The sequence below is a fragment of the Nipponia nippon genome, unplaced genomic scaffold (assembly GCF_047370975.1).
Source record: "Nipponia nippon isolate SJK-2023a ecotype South Korea unplaced genomic scaffold, ASM4737097v1 scaffold_4, whole genome shotgun sequence".
Classification (NCBI taxonomy): Eukaryota; Metazoa; Chordata; class Aves; order Pelecaniformes; family Threskiornithidae; genus Nipponia; species Nipponia nippon.
The window spans coordinates 42145398-42170398 of NW_028262358.1; the positions used below are offsets into that span (position 1 = coordinate 42145398).

Consider the following 25001-nt stretch of genomic DNA (forward strand, 5'->3'; position numbering starts at 1 on the left):
ACCAATGCCTGTAGAGGACCTGTTGGATAAGGTTGACAGCCATACTGTAGACTCAAAGGAGTAAGATTGCCAGGGAAGGAGAGCTGGACCTAATATTTTCACTAATGTTAATGGATACTGCTTTCATATGTATAATACTGTTTTAAAAGACAGCTAAAATCAAGCAATTCTTAAACTAGCAAGCACTGACTGTATAATCCTTCTGAAGTAATGTTCAGCTGAACCGGAATTATACCGATCCTGTAATTCAGTGTTGATCAACATGAGTTAGTCATGCCATTCAGACTATTTACCATCATGGAGAACTCAGTCTGCACAGAAAATCCTGAAAAGATAACACTTTATTACACAGGAGAGAATTTGTTTCCATGCCCAGTGAGTTTCTTAACTTGTAATAATATCAGCATATAATTAGAGCAAGCTTTAGGCAGAGGAGGAATACTGTGACCTAATGTTTTTTTATCACTGACCTCTGCTGCCCTGAATCATTATATTTAATCTGGATTTTCCAAATATTTTTCCATCTTTTTTCCAGTGTATTTGTTATTATGTTGGTAATTTGCTCTGTTATTAGGAATATAGCCAGTATGGTTTACTAGTTGGAAGCTATTTTACACAGTGATTTTTATTTTAGAAAAAGAAAGCTCTGTGATCCACTTTTCATTTTCTCTAGCAATAATCAAAATGCAGCTATCTGTTTTCACGACCCAGGATGCCATACTCCGAACAAGAAGTTATGACTACCTCTCACACTTAATACCTGTTCCTGTAAAAATGTTCCTCATTACAATGAACCCGACTCACAAGTCTTTCATTAGAAAATCCCACTTGGCCATTAAACAATACTAATGTTTTCCTATTGTGCTTAAAAATGAATAATTCATATCCTCTATGAGAAAAAACTAGGATGATGAGTAACAGGGCAGAACAAATACACCATTATGTCCTATTTTATATATTTTACTGTGTGCTGGCTACATGTGATTTTCTGCCTTCTTTTTTGTTGGCTAGGGTGAATTTTGTTAAAATATATGTTTTATATATATATATATGAATAAATATGTATATATATGAGATGTATAGATCAAAATAAATGAGCTTTGGTGTGTGTCTGTGTACATTTTCCCTGCACACCCATACACACACACATCATACTCATGGCACTTTAAGAACTTCAAAGAAATAAAAAAACTTGAACAATACTTTTGATCAGAGATTAATTGCTTGAAGAAGCTCAGCTCTTCTGTGTGCTGTCATTTCCCTGCATGGCTGTAGGTACAGCCCTTTTTTTCTTTTTTTCCCTGCGCAAACAGTTGTCAATTAGAGTTTCGAAGTATTCGCTAATGGGTGAACCAGGAGGAAAGTCTCCTGATGAACCATGACTATAAGGGGAAGGGAAGGAGAGGGGAGGGGAGGGAAGGGAAAAAATATTAGAAACTTAAAACTTAGTGACTTTTAACCAACAACATGTTCCTATCAGCCAGGCCATCATCACCTTAGCTCCTTTCCTTGAGATTCGCCACATGTGGGAGCTGATTAGTCCAAGAATGGTGGCCTAAGAAGACATTCCTCCAGCAGAAAAAGAACGAGCATGTTTCTTTATGTGTGACAAACCATGCCTTTCCAAGGGGGAAAACCTGAGCCCAGTTTGTTATTCCATTTACAGAAACGTAGCATTTCAACCCTTTCTATTGATTTCAGTTATAACAAATCACCCAGTTTTATTAAAAAAAGACAAAAGGTCATTCAAGAAAAAGTAAAATTGTTTATTCCTAATAAACTGTAAAAGTGTTTATTCCTAATAAACACTGCGTTATACTACGTGTTGAAAACAAGAGGAGAGGTGTGTCTCGGTTTAATTAACATAAATGTGGCCCATAGCATTGGGAAACAAAAGAATTAATCCTGGAGGACGTAATGGGGTATTAGGGTTTGATAAAACTTCTACTTCCAGATGAGTTTCCTTATAACGCATCCTTAATTAACATGCCATTATTTGTAAATGTTGCCAAACACCCATAAAAAGCCAATTAGAGTTTGTTTAAGTTAATTAAACAGAGCTGCTGCTCCCCAATGCCCTTTTTGCAGAGCATGCTGGCACCCACACCCTCTGCGCTTCCCCACTAGGCCTGTTCACACAGCCACCCTCACACACTGGGGATTTGGCCGCTGCAGGGAGCAATAGGGCGGGCTCCTCCTGAGCAGAGGCCCGGTGCCATCGGCCTGGCATCCGCAGACACCGAGGCCACCAGGCCACCCTCATTGCATCCACGGGCTGGGCTCCCCGGCCGGGCCTGGCCTCCTCCCGGCCCTGGTCTCTGAGATGGTGACAGGAGACACAGGCTCTGCAGTCAGAGGCCTGTGCTGTACCCTCAGCACTGCAACAAGTTTAATCCCCTCCTGTTGGAGGGAAGAAAGGATCAGCGGCTGAAGGGAAAAGCATATTTTTCTCATTGTATCTCCTGTATTTTCTGGCAGAGCACTCTCGGTGGGGCACAGCACGGCAGAGGCCCTGGCCAGGCCAAGCCATTAGGTTTGGGTGCACCAGTGAGGTGCAGTCCTGCCGAGGAGGCTGAAGGGGGGCTGGGGCGTGCCACTGATCAGTCACCTCCTTGCAAATACACCCCATCAGCACACAGGACTGGCAAAGAGAGTTATACAAAGGTGACTGCAAATACTGCTGCGTTTTCTCTGTGCCTGCTTTTCAGCCTAGGGAGACTGCTGAGCCACAGAGGTAAGGTGCAGATCCACTACCACAGCCATAACGTACAGGCCTTGTTTGATTAATACGGTCTTCCTTTCCTTCTTCACACTGCCCTTTATTTTTTGTCTGGAAAATTTAGTTGTGAAATTTAAAGTAGTTCTGACAAAGTCCGTGGCTGGACAAAATACAGGAGGAAAAATCTTCAAAAGTTTAGCAGATGATAAAGGAACAGATCAGCTTGGCTCAGACCAAACTAAACAGGACAGGGTGGGAGCAGCCAAGTAAGGACTACACTTTATGGCTAAAACAATACCCTCCAAGCCAAGGTGTAAGGAATCTGCCTTCTGAAATTATAAAGCTTATGTACATGCATAGGCATGTATACATGTGTATGCCTGTGTGTATATGTGTGTGTATGTATATCTACGTATAGGTAGAGAAAGCTAGGTATTCTGTCTTCCTTTTGTCCTCACTTTTGTCCTCATTGTGCCTATATCTTCTTCATTTGGAAAAATAATGCTTCAGTGAACAGTTACAGTAATCTTATACTATAACAAATAAGAACCATCTAGTAAGGATCACCCATCCTCTTGATTTAAAAATTGATTTCTTATTGTAACAGAGATTATCCCTCTCCAGAACTTTTGCTGAATATGGTATTTTACCACAGTAATAAACAAATAAGAGACACTGGAAGCTATTCTTTGTCATCTTCGTAGCTCTTTCTCCAATTCCCATTTGACAACCCAGTGATTTAGATGCAGTATATAATGTTTATGGAAGACTTTTTTTAATGGCAATATTTGATAGCCTAATCTGTTCTGTTTGTGACTCAGACGGTTGTATTTTTGCTGGCTGATGCTCATTTCTTATGAGTCTTGTTTGCCACCCACCTACAAGGAAAACAGGAAAGATGTTGCAGCCAGAACACATTTCTACATCTCACAGTAGTAATTTAGCACAGACAATACGTAGCTGTCTCTATAGATTCAACAGATAAATGAAGCTATCATCGGTGAAAGTGAAAAAATTTCATGCCTTCCTAGCAGATAATTGATCTTTGTTTTCTCATAGTCTTGCTTGCAAACAAAATGGATTTCTTCCAGGCTACCTTCTAACTGAGAGCTAAAATAAAGTGAGAGATTTCTAGATTTTAATCTTAATTTCACAGTCAGAAGGTCTTTAAGGAAAAGGCCAGGTTTGTAGAATGAAGGTTCAGTCAACACAGAGGATTCACATGGAGGATATATGTCTGTCTACAGAGAGTTCCACAATGCACAAATGCAAGAAAAAACATTTCCTTGCCTGCTAAGAAAAGAAAAGTGATGTTTTATGGTTTAGTCCTAAATTCACTGAAGATTTTGGTATCTGGTCTGAGCTATTATAACAATAAGCCTGCATGTAGACATCTATCATGTCCTTCTGTTATAGGCCAGTGGAGAGAAGTGAATATGGCTGGCTGGCTCAGCTTCCCCTGTAGTTGGTATTGCAGCTTTTTCATTTGTACAAAGTGCTTTTTTCAGCAAGGAGACCTTAAAATGGTAGTGGAGACTGAATTAACTTTTCCTCTAAATGGGAACTTTCTAAAGTTGACCAAAAAAGTATTACAAATTGGGAAAATTAGCATACCTTCTGACAGTGCTGTGATATCTCTGAGAACAAGAAAACTTCCACTGAAAGTGGCAGTCTGCCTCAAATCTTCCATCAGTAAGAAAGGGTGGGGAAAATCCCATTTTATTTTCAAAACAATCAGTTTTACTTCTATCCTGAGAGAACATTTGAATAGAGAAATATTAATTTATTGTAAATAGTTTGAACATTGTAATGGAGAAACAAGAATCACTTCTTATTCTAAAAATGCAGGTATAGGTGTTAAAAAGTTTCTCATTTGTGCTAACCTGATTATATGTGAAATGTTTCTTTTCAAGATGTCCTGGTTTCAGCTGGGATAGAGTTAGTTTTCTTCTTAGTAGCTGGTGGAGCGCTGTGTTTTGGATTTAGGATGAGAATAATGTTGATAACGCACTGATGTTTTGGTTCTTGCTGAGCAGAGTTTACACTAGTCAAGGACTTTTCAGCTTCTTGTGCTCTGCCAGGTGCACAAGAAGCTGGGAGGGAGCATAGCTAGGACAGCTGACCCAGACTGGCCAAAGGGCTATTCCATACCATATGACGTCATGCTCAGTATATAAGCTGGGGGAAGAAGAAGGAAGGGGGGGACATTCGACGTGATGGCGTTTGTCTTCCCAAGTAACCGTTACGCGTGATGGAGCCCTGCTTTCCTGAGGATGGCTGAACACCTGCCTGCCGATGGGAAGTAGTGAATGAATTCCTTGCTTTGCTTTGCTTGCGCGCGCGGCTTTTGCTTTACCCATTAAACTGTCTTTATCTCAACCCATGAGTTTACTCACTTTTACTCTTCCGATTCTCTCCCCCATCCCACCGGGGGGGAGTGAGCGAGCGGCTGTGTGGTGCTTAGTTGCTGGCTGGGGTTAAACCACAACACAAGATAAATTCTGTTGGCAGTTTAAGAACTTAGATGAGGGGGTATATGCAAAGAATACTCAAATCTGGTAGATCCAAATCCATCATAAGTAGAACAATAGTAAAACACATAAGCAGGGTATTTTAAACCTTAAAAATGTGTGTGTGTAATACTATAAATCATGGGTATCAACCAGAGATATAAATATAGGCATGTTTTCCTGAGAGCTGAAACTTGGGAATTGTGAAATTGATTACACTGAGAAATAAGAATGCAGTAAATATGTTGGGTTTTTTTTAAACTACCTTTAGTATATTCACAGCAGCATGTCTGAATGAATGAACAAAATTATGGATAATTATGAGAGCTAGTTATTGCATCCCACCATATAATTTTGTGTAGAACCAAGTACATTAAATTATTACCATAGGCATATTTCTGCAATAGGGTAGAAGAAACAGAGCTTAACCAAGGCTATTTGGGGAGCGGCATTGTAGAGAAGATCCCTCCATGGCTGATGATCCTCTGCTGTCACAGCTGTTTTCTAAAGAAGTGAAAGTGACTCTTAACTGAAATGAGAGAAAAGCTTGGATGATAGACTATGTTTGTATTCCAGTTTTCCATACAGTTCTGCACTGTACTGACAGCCACTTTGAGTTTAGGTACATACGCCTTACTCCAAGTGCAGATGCATAACTTGTGCCTTCCTCCATCTCCACATGTGTAATTCTGAGGTGGGTCCTCAGACAGGAGAAGGGGGCGAAGATGCACCACTCTCAGTGGTGCCAGCCAGCACCTTACAGGACTGACTGACATGCTGCACAAAAGGTGTATGTGTGCAAAATCCACCTGGAAAACTCATTTAGCTTCTCACCTAGGAAAGCATTTTTTTGTAATCCCTACAATAACTGTTGCTCTCAAACCTGCTTAAATGAGTAAATTATGACTCCTCTCTCCTGGCTCCAGTCCAGCAGTGGGTGTAGTGCAAAGGTCTTGCTGGTCCACCCATAGCAGAGTAGACAGCAAGGGAGAGCCACAGCAATAGCTGCTTTCTCCCTGCCCTCACCCCGTGCAGATCCAGCACATCTCTAGCTCGCATCAGTACACAAAGGGTCATTGTAGCAGTCTATATTCCCACAGGAAGGCATGCATCAGGGCACACCACCAGCACCTAGCTGAGAAAACCTGAAATCCTGTCTTTAATTTGCATGAGTTTTGTAAAATTTTCTCCTTGTCCTCTACTGTCTGGTTGTTACCTTCTGCCTGAAGGCTTTATAAGGGGTTGGGGAACTGAGATAGTAACGTGGTACAAGGAATAGATTGATGACAGCCAAATGGGGGACTAGACAGAACTGAAATCACAAGTGGATATTTGAGCCCCAATTACTGGAAAAAGTAACAGACAGTGCTAATTTCATCAGACCTGTAAGTACTGACCAACTGCTCAAGGGAACAACAGATTCTCTAAGTAGCACAGCAGTAATTGAAGAAAAACTGGCATCAGTCCAAAAATAAGGATGTGTAGCTCTGTGGCAATACAAGAGCTGTAAGATTAATGCAAAAATACAGTTTTCAAAATTAAGGTGACTTTATTCTAGCAGAGACAGAAGAGAGGAGAAAAAATTAAGTTCTTAAAATATGAAAGAGGTAAAAAATAAGCAGAATACAATATAAATATGAATATAATACAGGATTTAAATGTAGTGCAGATGGAATTTGTGGTAATAAGTCCAGGAGAAAGGTTCACAAAATCTGTTCTTAACTAGTTGGCTTTCTGTAGACTTATGAACAGTAATAGATTTTCCAGATATAGGTTAGGTGCCCACATTTCTGCTTCTGTGAGTGACCACAAGTAGCATTGTCTTTATTGAACTATTAGGTGTTGATTGGATCTTTACCTTACACTGAGGTCCACTTGGGGTTGAAAATTTAGATGCCCATGTCTTAAAACCCTGGAAAAGCTCGTTCTGTTAGCACTGCGGAGTTGACGCTGACAGGATTGAGGTCAGAGAGCAGCATGGCTCAGTCAGGGCGATATTCTTTAAAAAGAAACTGGTGGAAAGAGTGCCATATCCCTTTTGTGTCACCGCCCAGTGAGCAGAGCAGCTTTGCTGCACTCCACCCCCTTACACTGCAAGAGAAAGGCTCAGTTCCTTTCAGGCTTTTCTGCCATCCTCCCTTACAGCGCGTCAGTCAGGAAAGAAAACACAGGCTACCAAGGTCTTGTAGCACTGTAAAACTGAATCACAACCTGGCAGTGATAAATTAGTAGTTTGCTGTCTGGAATATGTATAACTGCAAGTGACCACACATCTTGACTGCCCCTGTAACTTCTGAAACATCTGGACAGCACAGGGCCAGCTTGACTTACCAGCTGCATGTTCACATCAGAAACGAAGTGGAACTGGGTGTGTAGCTGAAGTAGTCTGGGCTGCCTTCTGGGTACCCTTCCACTCAGCTGCTTCTTGGGCAGCTGTGCATCTGCAGTAGCTCTCTGGCTGGGGGTCCCGGCATGGCACTCTTGCTGCTGCTCAGCTCTGGATTCTCTTGTGCTTCTGGGGACTCCTGGCTTTAGGACCTTGCTTTCTTTCATTCATCTCTAAAACTGGCCCAGTTTCTTTGAGCCAAGATACTGAATTGGATGACACAAATCATGAAGTTAATTTCTATGCTTGGGGAACAGAGAGATGTTCTTTCTGTAAATAAAAACCCACATAAAAGATTAAGCCTGCTTATAAAAAGTTTTGATATAAAAAGCTTTTCCAGAGAAAATTATTAGTAGAACACATTTTCTTATTGGCTATCAAGTTCAAACTTGTGAATATTTATACTGAACATTCAAATTTAAAAAAAAAAAATTATTGGTTTTGTCCATTATAATTTCAAGAAAGCAGATTATATCAAGTTCAGAGGCAAGACTAACTTTTAATAGGTGATAAGTAAACTGGAAGAACACATTGAAGGAAGCAGGACAATGAAATACATGAAAGTAGTTCTTAAAACTGATTATTTTCACTCATATTAACATATCACATAAGAATAATACCCATAGCAATCAAAAGGACAGTAGATATCTTGACAGCACATCATCCATCAGTAGAGGCATTACTTTCCAGAAATTTAAATAATAAGAATTTCAATAGCAGCAGAAAGTAAGTACATGGTATTGCAGTAGGAACTGATAGTGCATGTTATAATTGAGAGGGAACTCTTGCCTTAATTCTACTTTTAAATTTGCTCATAAGTTTCTAAACGTAATTCCTTTTTGGATGAAGTTTTTCCATTCTGTATCTCAGGTTTAAAGTAAGTTCTGTCTCAAAAGATTAAAACTTTTGCTTTTCCTGTGTGCAATAAAACCACAAACTGATTCAAAATCAGGTCATTCCAGGTGCCGTAGTTTAGTCCTTACTGAGATTAAAAATACAAGTAGAAATTATCTGAAAACTAGTATTTAATTATTTCACAGTCTGTATAACCATCTATTAAATGGCAATGTAGCGTTTACATCCTTCAGTGTTGATTTGATTACTAAAAGGATTATGAGCTTCATCAAGTTTGAAAAAAGTGCTGCTTGGTTAGGTTTAAAGCAAGGGATAGTTAAGCTGGGTACTCTAATTATGCTGATGAGAATGGGCAATTTCCTTGGCATTCTCGGTTTGTTCCTTTCCAAGGCAGAAGTTTAGAATACTAAGACTTGCAGAAGTTTCAATTTTGCTTAGGCTGTGTGGATTTAAAGAGAGAGCTTTAGCTAATGGAGGCATGCCAGTGGGAGAGGTGCATTGTATGTGACCTCAGACTGTCCCTGCTACAGACCGTCTCATTTGAGGACGTAACAATAGAGCAGGACAAAGCACAGTTTGACTTTCAGATCCAGAGTTCAGATAGTAATAAATGGAGTTTGTTCTTGTTTTTTTTAAATGGCTCCTCCTAACGCTGAAGGATTTTTTTTTCTTGAAAGTATGTCTTCAGAGTGATTTTTAACTCTGCAGAACAACATCTCAGCCCAGGAATAACCCCGAAATCTGACTTCAGCAGTGAGACCTCTGGCATTTTTGTCTACTTTGAATTCCTGTATTTGTTTTTCTGAAAATAAAACATTTTTTCTTTATCTGTATCAGCATTAGAAGATATGCAGTTTAATCATTCATAGCTACTTCATCTCCAAATTATAATGGATTCTTTCTCAGGCTTTTTGTTGACACTATCAGCTGCACCAGGCTCCCTTAGACCTAGGGGAAATTCTTTCCTTGTTATCATATCACCTTATAATACAGTCTTCACTAGACTGTAATGATCACAACTCATCTACGATGTCAATATTTGGCATTTCTGAAGCACCGTTTCGGTGGTCCATGGCAACCAAAGCCTATGCAGTTAACTTTTAAATATGCAGTACAGCAAAGCAGATCAAATCCTCCTAAACGAGAGGAAAATTGAGAGGCGATTGCACAGATGTTAATAACTAAATAATTGTTTCAGCAAACCAGCTGAAGGTGTAAGCATTAAGTTCTTCAACAGCTCTGCAGTACAGCCTACAAAATGCAGTTTTGTGGCAAGGTAACTCTTTTTGTTACCTGACTTTTGTGATAAAATGTTTATCACACTTGGTCATGGAGTAACATGGGACTGGTAGTGTGTAAGAGCCAAAAGAATTCCTTAGAGATGTCATATTCCTTGGTATAAAGTTTCCAGGATAAAAAATGAACCTGGATCCAATGAGGAAATATTTTAATTTTTGTCATTTTTAAATATCTTAATTCAATTTTATTATTTTTGTCCTTTATTTTCAGGTATGTTAGGTAGGATTACACGTACTAGCTTTCACATACGCTCAGTGATTTGTATACCTGTAAAAACAGTTGCGATTACTTCCAAAAGAGGCCCCTTTATTCCTCATTTACCATACTATACATGTCTGAAAACAATCTAGATTCCCACTGCTATGTCTAATAATTATTTCTTACTTTAATTAGAGAGGATATATGCAAATATATTAATAGTGCTGCAAACTATTATTTTAAGGTGGTGTTGTATTCGTTTCCTATCTGGTTTTCAGGTTTAGATAAGAATAGACAAATTAATGTAGGTGTTGTAGAAATAAATTTATTACTACCTTAGAGCAGTCTCTTTCATAGCTGAATTATACTTGGTTGAGTTTTAAAAATGCACATTAGCATTTACCACTCACTGGAATTAAGGTGTTCAGTTTTCCAGATTTTGTGTTCTTGGAAATTCTGTTGTAACATGTGGTACATATTCAGCAACATAATGCTGGTATAGCAATTATTTTGATTCATCTCAACTTGCACGTCCAGAGGTAGGTGTTTATTTCTATAGTCCATGCTGATATCTGCTGTCCTTTTGATTCCTTGAGGACAGTGGCAACTGAAGTCCATTAGTCCAGACCTATAGCAAAATAAAAAGGAAGCTCTGAATTTAGCATTATATTTCTAATCTGGAAAATATAGTGTGTTAAATTCTGCTTTTATTTACACTGGTTCAATTTCAGAAGTTTTATCTACCCACAAAATGTAAAACATTTGATTCCTGACATATACTGGGGTAAACGTACTAAAGATGTGGATATGGTCTGCTAAAAGCTTTCATGTAAATATGCTCTTCTCCTCTATGAAGAATGCACTCTAACTTATAAATCAACAGTCAAACTTATGCAAGACAATAAAGCAAGACATTCATGCAAAGCAGAAGTCCCAATTAATGTCAAGATGGTAAAGATAAGCATTACAGTGTATTAAAAATCATGTCTTCAAAAGTTGACTGAGCCAGAGTTACATGGGAAAAGAAAATACTGATAAATTTCATGGTTAACATTTGAGAAATGACTTATGAGCCATGAATATTACATAGTATTTTACTAATCAAATGGAATAACTAATAGTACAGAAAATCAATGAAGCTTTAAATGGGCGATGGTTTGCACAAAACAAATAGATCAATCTCTTTGATAAAGCAGGAGTTCACTGAGTAATATTTTCCCAAATGTATGCAAGCATATGTACAATTTTTCTACTAAATCTAACATAACATGTGCATACATATCTATGTATAACAGGGTAAATACGCAGAGTAGCAGCCTTTCTTAAATTTAAACTTCACAGTTTTTCTTTTATGTATTTATTTCAATTACTAAACAGATAAGTATAGATACATGTCACTGGTTTCTTGACTGAAATTTGCATCAGAATTTGCTTTTTATATCTTGCTTTCACTTCCCTGGATTGCATTTCCCTGGGGAGAAAACACACACAGAAAAACAACCAACCAACCAACACACACACCCCAATACAAAAAAACCCTCAGATTATTCTTTACAATGGTTTTGTGCTTTTGGGATTATTTTGGAGAATTATAGTTTGGAAAGATATTAACAGTTAACATAAGGAAAGATATTAACAGTTAACATAAGGTCTCTTGTTCGTGATAACCATCAAAGGAGTTATTCACATTAGCTTACTTTCGTGGTTTAACCCCAGCCAGCAACCAAGCACCACACAGCCGCTCGCTCACTCCCCCCCGGTGGGATGGGGGAGAGAATCGGAAGAGCAAAAGTGAGAAAACTCATGGGCTGAGACAAAGACAGTTCGATGGGCAAAGCAAAAGCCACGCACGCAAGCAAAGCAAAGCAAGGAATTCATTCACTACTTCCCATCGGCAGGCAGGTGTTCAGCCATCCTCAGGAAAGCAGGGCTCCATCACGCGTAACGGTTACTTGGGAAGACAAACGCCATCACGTCGAACGTCCCCCCCTTCCTTCTTCTTCCCCCAGCTTATATACTGAGCATGACGTCATATGGTATGGAATAGCCCTTTGGCCAGTCTGGGTCAGCTGTCCTAGCTATGTTCCCTCCCAGCTTCTTGTGCACCTGGCAGAGCACAAGAAGCTGAAAAGTCCTTGACTAGTGTAAACTCTGCTCAGCAAGAACCAAAACATCAGTGCGTTATCAACATTATTCTCATCCTAAATCCAAAACACAGCGCTCCACCAGCTACTAAGAAGAAAACTAACTCTATCCCAGCTGAAACCAGGACATTTACTTTTCCACAGTGCAGCTAATATTTGTAGTTGTCTTCTAATATCACGGGCAAAAAAAGCTGGCTTTCCTGGGGGGTCTATCAGAACCGGAGCCTAGGTTAGCTGCACTGAATTACCTCAGGAGGATGATGTGTCTCTCCAGGGGCTGCACAGGATCCTACAGACTTTGTCCTCATTCAGCTAGTTAGCATTTATGAATAACCTTACCTCCTTGCTATGCTATGGACTGATTGCAGTAAGAGATACTTCACAGAAGTGCTACAGGAAGACTATAGTCATGGCTTTGTGCACACTGATTTGATGATTTCTCACTAAGAAGCTTTAACATTTACAATTATTTGAACAAACTTAAAATTTTTTAAATACTATGCATGAAAGATTCAGCTAAATTGATTTTTTGTTTGTAAAAATTATGACAGTAGGAAAAGAAAAAAAAAAGAGATTTACACTATAGTGGTATCCTTGCTCACTCACTACAACATCATGATATTAACGAGGTTCTTCAACAGAACAAAGAAATTAGTTTTTGTCAAAACAACAATTTATAAGATTTCAGTGTCCCTGACTTCAATGTTAGCTCTAAACAAAATACATGATTCTGGAAAGGAGGAGTATATAAAAGCATGAGTGATAAAGAGATAGGAAGTTTTATTAGACTTCAGCATTATTCCTTATTTATATTAGTATTTCAAATTGCTTTAACATATGCAGATTTCTTCTGAAAAGGTAGTCTTAAGATGGATGAGTTGAAAAAAGAATATCCAAAGGTACACTGACAATGAAAATAAATTATCTGACTGTAAGCATGGGATATGACAGTATGGTACTTGCAGTCAGAGCAACAGCAAAAACATGAATATGATGGTGCTGCAAAACTTTGAATAAGAGAACTGTTTCTTGGATTGTTTTCCAGTGTTATCTGTGGATCAAGAATATTGCATGCCAAGCACACACACACCAAGAATCTTTCAGGAAAAAATTAAAAGTCTCTGACAGGAAGGGATTTGACTGTAATTTATATACATGGATCTTCTTAGTCACCTCCCCCTTCTTAAATATGCAATCTCTTAGTTTAAAAATTAAAGAACAAAAGGTTACAGAGGAAAGTATTGGTTAATCAGCAATTCACAGTGCTCTGAATTTGTTCACTATTTTAGTCTAACCAGAGCAGAATATTTTTATTTTAGTAAATTCTAAGCAGTGAGGAAAGGTTATGCTTTATGCATTTGCATAATATATGCACACTAAAGTTGTCACAATGTCACACTTAATTGATTCAGCTGTACTAATGATGGTTTAATTTTTACATTCACAGTACAACTGTCACTAATCTTTTTGCCTTATAGCTGAGAACTGAAGCATTTAGTTCATTTTGAATGTTGGAAAAATCTTATTGCATACACAAGTATAAAATAATTGGCCTATTTGAATGCTAATTACATTTAAGAGTCTTGCTTCTCTAGAGATAGAAATTCAACCTCGGCCATGAATTGGTAATAAACTTCCTGGGACGTGGCTGTGAGCATAAACAAAGACATCAGTGAAGAAACAAAAGCCATTAAAACATGACAGGATGTGGGAGGCCAGAGGATAAAATAGATTCGGATAACATCAGATTTGCTTCATGGTCTGAAATGGGTAATAACAGAGATATGGTTACTAATGTACTGGGATCCTGGTCTTCTGATATCTTCGAAAATCAGGAGTCATTGGTATAAACATGTAAGACCATGATAGATGGGTATCTTACTGTGTCTGGAGTTTAAAAGACAAATTTCTTCTCTTGTCTTTTCTCTCATTTCTCATCTGTAAGCTGCTAGAACTGCAGTTTAGGGCTTTTTTAAATCTGTTTTATATTTAAACTCAAGAAAGGACTCAGTTCATTCAGCAGTCACGATGCTGGATGTTTTCTTGTTGAGAAGAGATCCTAGGTTATGCCTTTTATGCTGATGAGCCTCAGTTTATTGTCTGACATTTCTGCTGTTTGCAAAGAACATAGTTATCGCAGCAGACAGTCTGTCAGCAGAGAGCACTATCCAAGTCCGTAGAGGACTTGGAAAAAAGAAAATAAACACCTGAAACTGGACTCTCTTGTCTGTGGCCCAGAGCATATAGGGAAGGGAGAATCATTGCTGCAGGATGACTACTGTAAGCTCTGCAGCTAAATGAGTGAATCCCTGATTTCTTTTTTCCAGGTTTCATGGGATAAGTTTTCGGATCATGGTTGGATAAGGGAAAACATTTTCCAGTAAATATATCCAACAACACCAAAAATTCAGAGACCCCTAGTTAAAAAGAACAAGAAAAGTAGATGCCATTAACAAAATGATACGAAAGCTGAAAAAACCTTTGAAATAAACAGTAAGAGACGATGCTTAGAATTGATGGTTTTTTTGATAGGTGATGAGTTTTACATAGTTCTAAATGAATAATAAAGTACTTGTGTCAGAACAGATTAAGCTGACTCAGAAAAGCAGAGAGGACAGAGAAAGCTGAATAACTCTTTCTGAAGATGTTTGCTCGTGGAACATCATCAGCAGAAACAATACAACTTCAGGGAGGCACTGAGCACTTCCCTTGCTAGTTTCCTCACCGGACCATTAATAATTACTGCAATCTCTGAGAATGTGTTTTATCAGTGGATTGCGTAGTCACAAATGCTTATTTATGAATTATAAACAAATTCAAGGAAAACAGGTACAGGAAAATTTATGCTCAAGACTTGAATCTGCACAAAAATATCTGTGTGTCAAATGAACAGGTTAGGATTAATTTCTTCAGTTATACTTTGGGGGGAGTTAAAGGTAGGAGATGGAAGGCAAGTACCACCAGAACCTAAAACAGTTTTGATCAGAAATACTTTCAGTCAGGAAAAAGCAGGAGAAAAATCTCTGGTATAGCCAATTGTCTCAAACAAACACTGGAGGACCGCAGGCTCATGTTGTGTCACAGGTACTGTCTAGGTTATCGGCTTCTCTGGAATTGTCCTCTCTCGGCTGCCCTTTTTGGACTAATTATCTTTTGTAGTACCAGCTTAAATATCTTTTGACACAGGCACTTGAAATTAATTCTGCTAACTCTGTAATCACACAGCATAGTATGCAATCCCTCTTCTTCTTCCAGCTGTAGTGCTCATGTCATTATTAACCCTCAATCAAAATGACTGCAGAAGAGCATCTCATAAACTTTCCATTAATTTTCTTCTGGAATAAGAATCAATTTTAAATTCCAAACATTTGTAGAATACAAGAACTTCCTTCCCAGATATACAGAGTATTTGGGAAGTGATACTAGAAAGCTACATACAGATAGCCACAGAGATGGAAAAGGATATTGTGCTTTGTCTGTGAGTCTATATAGATTTATATCTCTTCTGGCAAGTGCAGAAGCTAGTGACAGGGAGCAGGGAATAGAAGGGGACTAAAAGACCATCCCTATCACTGATAGGGGGATGATGCTCCGCGGTCCCAGGCAACGCATTCTCCCTTAGTCTCCTGTTGGCTTCTATGTGTACAGCCACAGCAATGGGCAGCTCCTCTACTCTTCTATCGTGTAACTCCATATTCTTCTTAGTCACAAGGAATGTATTCTGCACTTAACATTTTTATTACTTTCCCAAGCTCCCTCTGGGAGCTATCTACATCTGTACCAACACTTATTTTAGGCAGGACTTAACAGACAGGGCTGACCACTAAATGATATTAAGAATCCAGAGCAGTAGTCTCTAAGCGCAAGGTTTTCTTATTGCCCTGAACAAAATAATCACCAATTCCTATATTTTTCCGTGGCAAAGGCCATCATTTCCATTATCACAGTCCTCTTCCAGAAATATCGTGGAGCAAAGGCACTGTGTAGCTGGGCCTGGGGTGTGAACCCTAAAGCACAGCATTCGAAGAAAGGCACTAGGAGAGATTCAATTTGCACAGATAGTGAGTATTGCACTTCTGGGTCATTTTTCATTTCAAATGCGTCTAAATGTGTCACTGACACTGTAAGAGTGACTTTATAGCTACTGAACATTACTAATAGATTGCTTGGGTTTTCATTTAGAATTGCTAAAGGCAGGTACTTTGGGGAAAGTATGAAAGTATGAACCTCACGAAACTTCATGAAACGAAACCTCCCCGCTTCGACAGAGGCACCCACAGCCTTAGAGACTCATGATGTATTTTCTCTGTTACATTTGTTACTGAGAATCTGAACAAACTATTCTGAGTATCAGGATAAACTGGCTATACTCCCTATAATACTGGAAGACAGAAACTGTAACCCACTTGGTTAAAATGTTCTAGTTCTTTAAGAGAATGAAAGGTCTGACCACTTTGCCTTCAACTACTGTTTCATTTAATTACCTCGAGGCAACCTGTTTGCAGGCAGTCAAATAAAACAAGATTTGTGCTTTGACGATAAAACAGCACACTGTCTCGGATGAACTGTAGGCAATTCTACTCACGGCAGTTTTCCCTAATGCTCTGGAAGTCAGAAGAATACCTAAATATAAATTATATGGTATTTAGAATCAGTGTGATTCAAAATATTAATTACTTAATTTAAGAGCTGGATCCAAAAAATACTAAAGCCAGTGAGAGTTTCCCAAATGAGATTAATAAAGTTTGAATTAGTTTCTAATTTAATCTCTTTGAATAAATAGTGGGGTTTTTTCCTTATTACTTTTTTCCTGTTTCTTCCTGACTCCTATTTTTCTTGTCCACCCAAAAGACAACAATAAAACCGTGCAGCCCATACTTACTATTCATCAGGAAAGGGAAAAATATTACAGCTTTATTTGAAATTTGTATTTCATTGTAAAATATGAGACCTTGTTCCTTATATATATCCTCTAGAAAGCCAATATATTTCACAATACAATTTAATATTAGAAAGCTTATCAGGGATTTATAATTTGTGACAAAATACTTTTAAAAAGCACCTCAACAGATGGCAACTTTGCAGTGATAATGAACTTTGTTCATTAAAGAAATTTATTACCATCAAAATTTCTTATGGTAATTTGAAAAAAAAAAAAAATTTAGTTGTCCTAATAAAGAGTCACAATAATTATTTTTAAATGTCTGGAAAAGTTGCTGTGGCACCCAAAATGAGTATCTATCATCTCACTTGTGCGTCTGATAATAATTCTAAAATATTACATACTTGCTCCAAGTGTAACAGCCTAATACCAGACCTGTCTTTTCAGATGGACACATGGGTGGAAAGGCCTTACCTCTCCCTGGAGGGTGATGGAAGACCTGCTGAGGCCAGTCCTCCAGCAACTTGTTTCATGCCACGCTGCAGCCTGGGAGGTCTCTGGATCCAGAGGAATATGTGGAGGGTACAGAAGGGCTTTAGTCCCTTTTCTGTTTTGGGGAAAGCACCCAGCACTGTGAGGAATGAAAATGAGGTCACATTGCTTACATCTACTGCCGATTCATGCATTTTAAGTTGGTGAGAACTTTTGGGTGATTTAGGTTAGAGTTTCTTGACTTTTTTAGCCCACATGCCACTTAAATGGATTCATGATACTACATAACTCCTGGGGCATGGGTACTTCATGCTTCAACTACAGTACATTGGTCCTCACGGATAAAACAGGCTTCACAAATTCAACTACAGTACATTGGTCCTCACGGATAAAACAGGCTTCACAAATTCAATTCTGATCACATCTGTTCTCTTTAATATTACCTCCTCTACATATTAATATCATTCTGTTGTGGTGATCCCAATTACACAAGTTTAAAAGGTGACTGATAAAAAGAGCCTGTCAGCATCTTTCGTATTAATTCCAGTGTTTAAACACTTGTGTGGGCTAGACTTTTAATATCATTTGGCTTCTCTGACTTCTAGCAGCTGCCTTGTGTTTCGCCTTTCTCGAAAGACAGATGAGTGCGTCTGAACACCTACTAGGATGCATGGGCTGATGGGTGGGTCTGTGAAGCCCTGGCTTCAAAAGGCACCTTCAGGAAGGTACGGTGCTGGGTACAAATGGTACCTAGGTAATCAAGACTCCCCTTGTGGCAAGGGTTGTATTTGAAAGTTCTCGGGCTGCAATATATTTCCACTTGTTTCAACGCTGTCTTCTAAACCAGGGAGCAAGTTTTGATGATGAATTTTTGATCACTTTGTTTTTGACCAGCCTGTAAAAGAACATAGTAAATTTTTCTTCCTTAGTGACTGCTGGGATTGCCTAATAAATCTAATGGCTAAATGAAGAGTTTTCCCTGGATCACCCTTATAACTCTTTCTTGAAACAAACCACAGACAGTTTTAATTGGAGAGATGGAGACAAGAAAGCAAGGCAAAAAACACAAGAGAAACTAGAGTAACAAAATTAGGGTTCATGGTGATGCAGATTTATGCTGGAATATTAGTCTTTCAAAGTACATAAAGTTGTTATATATTAAAGTGGATTATGTCATTAAAAAGATAGAGATAAGTATAGAAAAATCAAGGGTCTTGGAGGACAAAAATCATAGTACTAGAAATTCATATTACTAGAAATAGATATGTGCTATACAGAGACATAAACATGGAGGAAACATTAATATTAAAATCAAACAGAAAGAGAAAAGTATAAATAAAGATTATTTGAAGTAAACAAAGAGGCCATTAGAAGAGTAACTCCACTTTAGTAACACTTAGAGGAAAAAAGACAACAGACTTAGAGAGTAAGACTCAAGACTTCATGTATTTTAGCCATTATTACTTCAGACAAAACTATGCAAAAAAACCTAGAAGAATGAGGTCTCCAAATGCCACTGAATTCTAACAGAAAAAAAAAGTTAAGTTCAAACCTCATATATCATGCTGTGGAGCAGACCAAAAGGATACCTAACATGAAGTCAACAAAGATAGCTCCAAAACTTGAGGAATCGGTTAGAAGTTCAAATGCAGTGTTTACCTTATAGTAAAACATCTATGACCATCATTAGGTATTCAAAACTGAAGTGGTTGAATTGATGTGGAAGGATTTAAAAATGCTCTGTAGAAGGAAAAAGGGATCAGTAATCAAACTTTGTCATATTCGTGATTTTTTTAGGCGTATTTTACTCTCTCTGTCATGCTATATGTGTATAAAAATGAAATAGAGATCACTGCCTGTCTAGGCCATCCATTCAAAATAGTTCTTGCTGTTAAATGATACCAAGAAATTCCTCTAAAAAAAAAAAAATCTGTTTTAAAAGGATAGATAATTCAGCCATCAAAGCTCATGGAAATGGGTGTCTGCTCTGTGTCCCTTTATGAAACAGTGTGCTGGATTGAGAACCAGTAGTCTGCATTTCGTTGTTAATTGGCCTTGGCTTTTCTTATGAATATTTATGCCTCACTTTATGGACACACTTATATGCTGCTTACCCTACTTGTAAGTCCCTTTCCAGTATGCTCTTTGGTAATGAAGTAGATAGTATTTTCTTCTTCCCTGAAATGTCCTTTGTGGTTCTTTACGGCATGCTCTATAATTCTTCAAAATCCAGTTTAAAGTTCAGACAGTAGAACAGTGGACTACATTCCATTATCTACTAAGGGTGCTTCAAATACCAATGATTTCACTGCAATTAGGGAGTTTTATAGAAAGTTTGTTTTGTTAAAACTGATATACAATCACACACTGTTCAGCCTCCCCTTCCTTCTCTAACTTCCTTGAATCAAATAAGAGACATCCACCAAATGAGAGACAATCCATCTGTTCAGAGACCAAATAAAACATTTGGCTGCCTCCACCAAAAGTTATATTGTATGAACAACTGATTACACAGAAAAAAAAAAACAGATTAAAATCATGGGTGTTAAAGATAAACAGGCTTCTGCACAGTATCTCCCAGCCTGAGTAATCCCAGTACCTCACAAAATTTCAAGAGACTAAACACTTTATTTTCACCTGAGATCAATGAAAATGCAAATTTTTGTCTCATGCTTGGTACATTTATATAATGCTATTCTATTTATCTGTATTTGAAAAGAAGTCTGAAAACCTGACTGATTTAAAAGATGCAGATCTTGAGATTTTTGAAAAACTTATTATCTCCGGATTTGCTAGTAAACACATGACCCTGCGTGGGGGAAAAAAATAATTAACTCATTAAATTAAATAAATAACACACCCCCCAGCATCAGCATGTAGTATTATTAAGAATGATATTTGCTTTTCCTTGGCTACACAAAGGCATATAGCAAGAGCATGAGACAGTTTCCTAAGTGTTATATATAAAATGCATTTTTGAATTAGCTCTAATGCAACCAGTGGTTTTGGATATGATTAACACTGCAGAAAAGGTTTTGCTCAGAATCCATTATTTATATGTTCAGCAGGGACAGTCTACTTTTAATTCTACTTCAGAGCATCACAAATATTGAAATTGCGTGGTTGGAATCACAGACAAATCTCGTATTTTATTTATAGAAGATACCTATTTTAATGAAGTCCACCAGAGCTTATTATGTAGACAATATATGCGTTTGAAAATACTTTCCTCCTAGCTGGTAAAGAGCAACATTTTAACATGATATTTGCTTTTATATCACTTTTATTGTTTTCAGCACTGAATTACTAAGCAGAAATCCACCTACTTTCATCCTTCCCATAACTTACACTTATGTTTTGATATCAGATTTTGCTTCCGAAAAACTGCACACAGCACTAATAATGCCTTTGAGTAGCCTCATAAAAGTTGTAGTAAAGCTGAAAAGTGAAACGTAGTTTTGGACATGGCAAATGCTATCCGTTTATGAGAAATGAGCATTTATGAGCAACTGAGCTAATTCATTGTGATTTTACTCAGCTGAGATAAAAACAAGCATCCCAGGATCTTGATTCTTTTTCCTCAGTCTGAAAAGATTCAAATCTTCACCTCTCACTTTTGGGGAGAAATGTAGAAACTGGACTGGGGAGGAAGGGAAGGAAAAAAGGGAGACAATCTCATTTTTAAAAAGCAGTAATGGAGCAAGACAGGAGGCACAGCATCAGATCCCTGCTCCAAGGACTGTGTAATGTGTTTGGCCATTAAGCTATCTAGTAGGCAGCCATCTCACAAAATAGCTCTCCTTTAACATGTGTTAAGCTAGCCTAGCCACATGGGTTAGGGCACAGCTGAGAAATAAAGGAGAAACTGAGGAGGCACCTGAACCTATTTTTTCTGCTGTTATATGGGGAAGCAATTAATGAATTAATGAAAACGGCAACTTCTACAGTGCTGAGCATACCTACAAGGTTGGCCCATAAATGCTGGGAAACAGTGAAATGCCATCTGTAGATCTTTAGAGATCTTTGTGCCTCATCCTTGCCAAGATGATGGCTGCTCATCAGGGGGTTGGAAAACTCTACTCATGAAATCTTCAACATTTAGAGAGTTAGGCGGGACCATAAGAATCACCATCAAGCACTGGTGCCGGCATGCCAGATGCATCTGAGTCAGCTGGATCTAACCATTTCCCCCACCCAAATACATTACTGATATTTCACTTTCTTATTAGCTGTTTTATTAACACTGAATTCAACTTAAGTGATATTGAAACATCTGTTACTTTCTAGCAATTTTTTCAGTAACATACTCTACCTGCTTAATAGATGTTGGTAAACAACACTAATTTTGGACCTGGTTGTTTGGATCAATGCTTTATCCTCCAGGAATGAGAATCCCCCAGGTTTTCTATTCCCTTACCTCAAGTAATTCAGCAAGAAAGAAAGCATAGTTTTTTGGTTGTCCACAGACACATACGCTGACACAGAGCTTTCAGTAGCTCCTCAGTATGTTTGCTTGGCAGAAAGGAGGGAATGAACACAGTGTGCTCTTAGTTTCTCTCTTCTGGTACCTTCAGTTTCCCACCAGTGGGACCAGACTTCTGCCTTTCCTTGTCTGTGGAGGCAAAGAGCAAGCATTTTGGTTGGGCTGCCATCTATGCTTTCTCTGTGTTCCCTTCACGTGGGTGGGTGATAGCAACTATTTAAGGCAATGAGGATCAGATGCCTGTGGTGTCACTGCAAAATTCAAAGGAATGAACTAAGTGGCACATCTGAACTGATATTAGAATTTCTCACCCCAAAACCACATGAGAAAGCTAGTGAGCATAGGCCGGAACAGAGTGGGTGCACTCTGCTCATAATCTTATCCAAGTAATAAGGCGACATGCCCAAATGTGATGCTAATTTAAAATCTTAAGGCACCAATTATTTTGCTCTAAGCCTAGCTCTGTTTGTTGTTTTTCTCTCCATAATCACTTCTTTTCTTGCATGACAAGGCCTATCAAATTGATTACTCTCTGACAGCAGAGTGACGGCTTGCCAGTCGGGCAGCCGCAAGCAGTTAGCTGGCCCTTTTGTCACCCCTGGCATCTGACTCGAAGCTGCTCAGGCACTAGGTTTTGATGAGATTTCAGGAAGGTGCAGAGTCCAAGCCTGACACGTTCAATATGCCATCTCTCATCCAAAATAGACAGAACAGGAGCTCTTTGCTAAAGCATGGTTGCAAGGGAGTAATTTTTTTGCCAGCTGTGAAACTCTGTCTCAATGGAAGGGAAGTGAGTGCCAGGTTATTACTTAACACAGCTATTTTCCCTTCTGTTCACAAATCAGAGGTAACTGTTTGGAAGAACCAACAGCCTGTTTTTGTTTTGTTTTGTTTCAGATGGTTGTCTAATGACCAAGACAGTGAGATTTGGCTTTTCAGTTCAAATTGTTTTTCAATAAAAAACAAAATCACAGGTCAATCAATATCCATATGTCTTAACATTTGACAAGAGACATGTAATTATCCATGTAGTCCATATGCACCTACTTGGAATGTGCAGTTGATTATTCCACACTTTTCAAAGTGTTTTCTTACTGGAGTGACAGCCCCATAGATTCAGTTAATGATGGGAACATAAATTACCAGTCATCAAGACTGGTTTTCAGGCTCCCTCTCTGCTCATTCCCTGGCTGATGAACCTTTCTTCTGACACATCTGGCTCATTTCACTCATTAATGTGAAATGAATTTATTATTTTGAATAAACAAGGCAAATGGCATCCTGACAAGAACATTTGTTTTCTTATTTCAGAAAGTGATTTTCTTAATATCTTAGAGAGTGCTGGAATCCACAACTAAAATATTTTTTGCACTACGTCATTTGTGAAGAGCTATCTGAAAGAAAAAAAAAAGTTCATTCTGTAAAGTTAGTTTCCTTTTATAATTAATAGATGTCAAAACAAAACCAAATTTAATAACTTTAATCTGAGTTACTGTTAGAAATTTTGAATACATAGGCTCTTTCTCTTCTACCAGAGGCAACAGTTTCTTACAATATTTAAAATGTTTGAGATTAAAATTTTGCACCTTCAAAACAATGAGTTTCAGACAATTTTTCCAAACCACAGGTGCTATTCTGGAAGATCTTTAAGGATATACTGATACCTTCAAAGTAATACAAAAACCAGACTTTCTCATCGTTCTTCTGCATCAATCAGTATACATTGCCTGAGAAACTTCCACTAAGTGGCTTTTTCAGCAAGATGTTAGTGGAAGGAGATATTCTTTATGGTGCTGAAGCTAAATCTCAAGATTATACAGAAAAGAATAGATTCATTCTACATTTAAAAAAAAATTTAGAAGTTTCTAACAAGCTAATTTGAAATATTTTTAAATATGTCTAGGAAAATATATTGTTATACAAACACTTAAAAATATGATTAATTGTACTCACATAACCAATAGAGTCAGGAGACACAAGATCTCCATAGCTTAGGGTTGTTACCACACAGGATGCTGTACAGTCCTGTCGCATGCTAGTCCTGATGAAAGACATAAGAATTTACCTGGTATCTCACCTGATCTCTGCCTTCATTTCTTGAGTGTCCTAACTGGCTACTTTAAGATGTAATGACTCCCAGATTAGTGGTTTTGACCTTGCTTCTATCTCTGATTTCTTCTCTTCATTACTTATCATCCAAAGTTAGTCTGCATCCTTTCTAGTGGATAAGGGTGAGTTTTTTCACACACTCCCAAAGTCCCTACAATAAAAAAAAAAAAACACCACACAAAAAACCAAAACCTTACAAACAACAGATGAATGAAAAAGCTCTTACATGCTAACCATAACTGCTAGTAGGGCTGCAAAATACTGTGATTAGCTGCGGGAACCGGTTTTGGTTAAGGTCATATCCAAAGTTGTTCTTGAGATGCCTGTATCAGCAGAGACTGAAGAGAATCACTCTGCAGCCCCTCAGCTCATAACCCATCATTTCCTTCTCAGCTGCTTGTATTTCTTCTGTCTCTATCTCATTTTGAGTTTTCATGTTGGCTCCTGGCTTTCTAGAATTTCATCCCAATAGATAAGCTGGAATGGTTTTGGCCTGATTCTTAAAAACATTCAATGACCTACACCTGTGCTGTTGCCACATGTTAAACTCATTTAAGTAGAATTAAGGTTGCGTCCCCTCGGTTTTACACATAGAGTTTTTCCTTTTTACAGCTAGTGACTCATAAACCATAAGTAACAAAATATAGCTAATGACTTCTAAGCACAAAGGAATCAATATGCCCAGAATATGAATAATGTAGGCATAAAATTCCATATTAAATTATCTCACAGACAGAATACAAGAACTCTTTGAAATGCTTAAAATCTCTCTCTTGGGTAAATGCCTAGCATGTGTGTAGCCTAAACTCTATTGCTGTTATGTCTTGTTCTTCCTTTTGTCAGTCTCATCAGCTCATTAGATAGTTCTCTTGTCCCACACACCTGCGCACAGCACCATAGTCCCACTTTCCAAAACTAAATGGC

General features: G+C 38.2%; 1 long non-coding RNA gene across 2 annotated transcripts; it reads right to left on the reverse strand.

Annotated features, from left to right (window-relative positions):
• Positions 1–9823: 9823 nt before the first annotated feature.
• LOC148053268 (uncharacterized) lies at positions 9824–24279 on the reverse strand. 2 transcript variants are annotated; one of them, XR_015708890.1, is made up of 3 exons: positions 24046–24279; positions 17468–17624; positions 9824–10595 (listed from the first exon to the last, which is right to left on the reverse strand). It is a non-coding gene; the product is annotated as an uncharacterized LOC148053268 (long non-coding RNA). The 2 variants fall into 2 exon arrangements; XR_015708891.1 differs by lacking the exon at positions 24046–24279 and adding an exon at positions 19145–19211.
• Positions 24280–25001: the final 722 nt, after the last annotated feature.